Source organism: Gossypium arboreum, chromosome 11, assembly GCF_025698485.1.
Source record: "Gossypium arboreum isolate Shixiya-1 chromosome 11, ASM2569848v2, whole genome shotgun sequence".
In the NCBI taxonomy this organism is placed as follows: Eukaryota; Viridiplantae; Streptophyta; class Magnoliopsida; order Malvales; family Malvaceae; genus Gossypium; species Gossypium arboreum.
This window is the reverse complement of record NC_069080.1, coordinates 19,338,075-19,344,618: the sequence shown is the minus strand read 5'-3', so window position 1 is coordinate 19,344,618 and position 6,544 is coordinate 19,338,075. Positions and strand designations below refer to the sequence as shown.

Below are 6,544 nucleotides of genomic sequence, written 5' to 3'. Positions count from 1 at the left end.
ACCCGGTTCGGTTGTCGGGCCTGAGTTATAGGATGTTACGATAGCCAATGCAATAATTACATTCAAAACTAAATTCAAATTCTCAATTAACATGCAATTCTTACATATGTCATGCATAATAAATGAAACTGAGTCTAATTCGAGATTATGAAAGCTCTAAAATTGACCCAGAAACAAACAGGGATCAAATTGTAACATTTTCAAAAGATAAAGGTAATAATGCAAAATAGGAATCACACGATTGTGTATTTAGGCCGTATAACTCTCTGAAGACATGTGACTCAAATTGCAAAACTTCATCAAAAGTCACATGGCCTTGTAACAAACTGAGACCATGTGAAACTTAAATAACCAATATACAATACTCACACGAGCATGTGCCTAGCTCGTGTGACAATTAGGAACCATGTGGGTTCAATTCTTCCTAATTTCCAATGGATACATAGTCGTGTCACTAGCCCATATGTGACACACGGTCCTGTGGTATAAAATATGCCATTATATGCCTATTTCATGTCAAAACAAATCAATGGCTCAAATGATACATATAATGGCATTCAAACCTTCATAAAAACATTCCAAAAACATGTGCAAATATTCATTCAACCAATATGTCATAATTGGCACCACAAACACAAAGACTACATAAAAATTTATAAGTCTTCCACACCATTCAAACAAAATATTATAATAGCTAACAAGCTAGTATTCCAACTTAACTAAAAAAAACCATAGCCAACATTGGCCACTATGCATACTGATTTGTCATAATTCGGTGTAGCGGATTAAACTATTTTTCGCATTTAAGGAGCTTGAATACAAGCATTTTCATTATGTTTGAGTTAAATTTTCTTAGTTTTATTTATATTCAATAAAATGTGCACATTGAGTCTTTTATTGACCTTAGGAGCCGAATGAGGCCTAAAGGAGAGCTAACACACTTTGTAATTGTGCAGAAGACTTTTAGAAGGCATACAAAATTGATACTGGTTGCTATGTCGAAACATGAGATGTTTGATGTTGTAACATAGGGAGCAAAATGGAGAAAGCTCAAGACTGCCTTCGATGTCTTGACATAGCTTAAAGGTGTCGCGACACACCCTTGAAGATAACCCAAGAAGAGTATCCTTACTTCTATGTTACGACATCGAATCTGGAACGAAAATTAAATACGAAATAGGGCATTTCGGTCTACACAGTCAAACTTAAAGCTCAAGGATGTTTGGTAACCTAGGGTTAAGGACGACGACCATCTAAATTTATAAATAGGCTTTTTTGGCACATGTTATGGACATCATTCACTTAGCCTAGATTTTCTTTAGTAAATTTAGTTTAGTTTTTCTTTCATTTTTAGGTTTTAGAATTTATTTCATTTGTTCTTCGTTGTTCTCAAGAGATTTGAATTATGGAAAGCATTCAAAGTTTGTGGATTCACGATTAATCTCAATATAATTAGGCACTTTCATATACTCTATACTATCGATTTAATTAGCATGCTTTCTCTTTATATTGATTCTATATTGTCTATGAAAACCATGAGAAACTAATCCCTCTATGGGGGATTAGCAAGTGAAGGTATGATCTATTGACTATTTTGTATGGTTACTCAATGGATTAGTTGTTTGGGAAAGGAAGAACATGAAACAAACTCTAGGCCTGACAACCCCAAGAAGTTATTAAGGTGGAAATTAACCCAAAATTGGGATGACCCATCCGTTAACACCTTCACCCAAGCCAGTCTGGACTGTAAGGTCGAAAGATAGGTAGTCATTGCTGACTCGTTATGTTAGTGGAAGATCGAAAGATCCTGCTGAAGTAGCGACAAGTTGATTGACAAGAAACCCCAAAAAAAAGTTGATGGGGATTATCGAAGCAAGGTAATCACCCATAACCAAGATTTGATTCATTCTTCTTTTCTATCTCTTGAAGTTTATTTCTTTTATGATATTTTTTATTATTATACAAACCCTAAAAATTCTTTATTTTATATTTTTGTCCTATAACTAATTTAAAGTACTAATTAGATATTTTAGTGTCTAGGTTAGAATTGATCTAGCACTCACCTCCATTGGGTACGATCCTCGAAGTACTCACCTACTCTGTTGTAAAACTATATTACAACTCGACTAGTATACTTACGAATACCGCCTCGTACATCTATATTTTATTGCAATATTCACAATCTTGACGTTAGTACGTCTGGAGGTAGTTGAGTTGTTGGCGCCGTTGCTGGGGAAACAACATCACGAGTTCAATTTTAATTTTTGAATATGAAAAGAATAGTTAGGCAATTTTTAGGTAATAGATACGATTTTATTTTAGTTACTAATCCTCTATTTTTGGGTTTAGTGTATGACTCGCAGTAGGGGCACGCCTATTGTAGCAGCCACAGATCTTAAGAGACTAATCCAGAGAAATAGCCGATAGTAACAACAGTAGCAATAATAGATGCAAGATCCACCCCCACCTGCTACAGGTAACGTACCATGTGAAAATCTGCTATTTGGCGACGTTGACGATAACGTTTTAGGAAACCCACTAGCATCACAGTTGGCCACAAATGTGCAGATGGATCATAACAAGAGAAACTTAAAAGTGTATGCATTGCCAAGTTTAGATATGGTTCAGGAAAGCATAATAAGGCCATCTATTATAGCAAATAATTTTGATATCAAGCCGGCAATGATTTAGATGATCAAGAATAACTTACAATTTAGGGGCACAATGACAGAGGATCCGTATCAATATTTAAAATAGTTTCTCCAACTGTGTGATACTTTTAATTATAATGGAGTCATTGATGATGCTATTCATCTTTGGTTGTTCCTATTTTCTTTAATTGACAATGCATTTTCTTGGTTAGATTTTTAGGGACCAGGGTCTATCATGACATGGGATAAACTTGCTAGAAAATTCTTACTAAAGTGTTTCCTTATCAACAAAGCAATTCAAATCTAAAGAGAGATTACTGTCTTTAGATAGATGGAAGAAGAAAGTTTCTATCAGGCTTGGGAACATTTTAAAATGTTGGTTCAGAAATGTTTGCATCACAGATTCCCTAATTGGATGCAATTACATGTATTTTATAACTGTTTGCAAGCAAATGCATGATCTGGATTAAACGAAGCAACAGGAGGAGCCCTTATGAATAGAATGTATGAGGATGTGTACGAAATCATTGAGAACATGGCATTAAACTCCTACTAGTGGCCAATTGAACGGTTTGCATATGGCCAGAAACCCACCATGGTAAAAGCTATCCAAGAGGTTAACATGTATCAACAGTTAGTGGATAGACTCAACAGTATCAAATCTGCTTCTTCACTATCAATGCATGGGGGAGACAAACTACTCTTCCACTATATCAACAATCTTGCTGAGGATGTAAATTACATCGGGAATAGGGGTAGAAGCCCTTATTCAAATACATATAATATCAACTGAAGGGATCACCTGAATATGAGATGGGGAGGGAACCAAGGAGCAGGTAATAATTCAAATCAAGCTAAAAACACTAATTACAACCTCCTTATTTATAGAAACCCTAGGATAAGGCCAACCCAAGTGACCATACTACTTGTGGCCAACGTCTAGATAAAATTGAGGGAGAGATGTAGTCGATTAGAATGAATGTCAAGTAGGTACAGTCTAAGTGCACCAATTCAACAAGAACATTAGCTAAACTTGAGGATCAAATGAGCCAATTGATGAGCATGATAGGTGACATCAAAAGACAAATTGGCACATGTATTCCCAGCGACACGGAAGATAATCCATGGAGATAAGGTAATGAGCACGTGAAAGTGATTGTGCTCTGATTGGGTAAAGTACTAAGTAGCCCAATAACCATTGCTCCGAACACAATTGTGGAAAATAATGAAGATCCTTAAGAGAAATCCTTAGAGGCTGAAAATTAGCCCGAGGAGGTAACCACACTGGCTGCGGAGACAAGGAAAGAAATAATTAAAGATTCTACCGGTGCAAAAATCCCATTCCCTTCAAGACTAGAGGAAAAAAAGAGCAAGATGAGGATGAATTCGTAAGTTTCCTAAACTTGTTAAAAACATTAAATGTTAACCTACCCTTAATCAAGTTAATAGAGAAAGTTCCTAAGTACGCCAAGTTTTAAAAGGAAATTATGTTTAGGCGTAGGAAAATTAAGGTAGGTGAACAAGTTTGTATAAGTGCTTCCTGTTGCGCTATTATCTCAAGATGGGTTCCCCACAAATTAAAAGTCTTGGGAAGTTTTACTATTCTCATAGAGATAGGGAGTATTTATTTTAATAGAGCTCTATGTGATTTAGGAGCTAGTATTAATTTGGTGCCTTTTATTGTCTTTAAAAAACTCAGGTTAGAGGATCTTATAAATACTCATATAACACTACAGCTGGCCGACAGATCTTCAATTCATCTAGAAGGTGTACTAGAGAATGTGTTAGTCAAAGTGCGTAATTTCATTATTCCAGCAGATTTTGTGGTGCTTGATTTTGAGGAAGATCATAAGATACCGATGTTATTAGGTAGACCTTTCCTGGCCACATCTAGATCCACCATTAATTTAGAGAAAAATGATTTGACTATGAAAATCAATGGTGATATTGAAATTTTTTAATGTGACCATCAACCAAGCGAGGAAGATAGAAGAAAGTTAGGGGAACAATGCAAAAAAATATTTATCTCTAACATTTCCGAGTCAAGGGACATGCTTCCTTTTATGCATGTACAAAGAATAAACGTGTTTAAGGAAAGAGACAAGTGAGCACAGGTGGAATGGCACGATGGACGATGGACTAATACTGATGGAACAAAAGAATCATCAATCAGTGAACTATGATACTGTTAAATGAATCCGGCAATAAAACTTAAAAACTATGTGAATTGCATAACTGTTGTAAATTATTGTATATTTAACTAATTGTAGAGTTTAGATGTTAAATCTTATTTGATAGATGTTCAATCAAGATCAGGACGTCCTCAAATATGGAAATTTAGGTTGACACAAAGTCAGTGTCACAACACGACAACCACGTGTCACAACAAAATGCAGGAACTAAAGAAACCAACTCAATGTTGTGACACCACACTCCAATGTCATGACATGGATGACTATCTCTCAAAATTTCCACACTGAAAGATGTGTCATGACACGAAACCCCTATCTCGCGACAACAGTAAACTGTCAAAGATGCCTCAACACGGAACCCCTGTGTCGCGACACCGCTAAAATTTTCAACAACGTTGACCCGACCCAATTATGTAACCCGACGGCTAAAAATTTATTCTTACACAATTTGTACCATTAAAAACACCTCTTTTATAACCCTAATACACCTTATAAACATATTTAACACCCATTTACTCCTCACACATTTTAAATCTTTTAAAACCTTTTAAACTGTAAAATCCCAATTCTCACTCTCTTCTTGCAATTAATGTGAAATCCCTTGTCATTTAAAATCTTTCGATGTGGCAAATAAAAGGAGCACTCAAAGGAACGATACACCAACGCGTATGGCAAGGACTTCAAAGCTTTCTTGGAGGTTAAGGGTTCCTAACTCAAACTTGTTACTGTTCTATTAAATATTGCTTGATAAATTGATTTGATTCTTAGTTTAATCATGCTTCCTAGAAAAGTTAGATAAACCAATGAACCCGAACCATCGACGGTTCCAAACCCTCTAATTTTGCAAACCCAGATACTGGAAAATATTTTATTGAACTATAAGGAAAAAACTTTATCCAAGAAAGGGGATTTGATTCGTTGGTGATTTTGTGTAAAGAAATATGACCTTTAGTAAGATATCATAGGTGGGAACATTTTTGAACGATCTCGAAAGATGATGTTGTGGTATCTGTTGTCTAAGAGTTGTATGCATCCTTACGGGACCAAGAGTCTAGAAATATTCAAGGCTATATCTAGGATATAGTACCTATGTGAGGGAAAGAAGTGTGATTAACCCCTCAAATTATTTGCGACTTTTATAATGTTCAACACTATGAAAAATATTTTATTGATAAAACTGATTTGGAATATTTTTGAGACATAGATATGGATAACATTATAAACGTTTTGGCTGAAGGTAGGGGTGAATGGAAATATCACTCAGGTACCAATGTTCTTGTGTCCTTTCATCAAGCCATTATGTTCCCGAAGGTTAAAATGTGGATTCAATTTGTGTGCACGTGAAAAGTACCTGCTTTAAATGTTTCTAATGTTAATACTTTTTGAGTAGTTTTATTAAATGTAATCTTGCAGAAAAAGCAAGTGTGCATCGGTAAATAGATCCACTAGAACATGAAGAGATGCATTAGTGGCCAGAAGTGGGCGTTTTCTTTCCCCATCTAGTGACAACCTTATGCAAAAATGTGGGTGTACTTAGGATATCCACTAAGCAGCCGCTGAAACCTTCCAAAAGTATCATTGGGGACACCTTATTCCAACAATACATTGAGTTGAGAGCCAAACAAATAAAATATTAGAACAAGTGGTAACAAGACATGATGGCTACACCAGTTTCATCCCAGAGACTGACACAAGCTCCAC

General features: G+C 35.7%; 1 non-coding gene across 1 annotated transcript; it reads right to left on the bottom strand.

The window, feature by feature from the left end:
• Positions 1–2,951: 2,951 nt before the first annotated feature.
• LOC128285100 (small nucleolar RNA R71) lies at positions 2,952–3,056 on the bottom strand. Its single transcript, XR_008275514.1, has one exon. It is a non-coding gene; the product is annotated as a small nucleolar RNA R71 (small nucleolar RNA).
• Between the last annotated feature and the right edge of the window lie 3,488 nt (positions 3,057–6,544).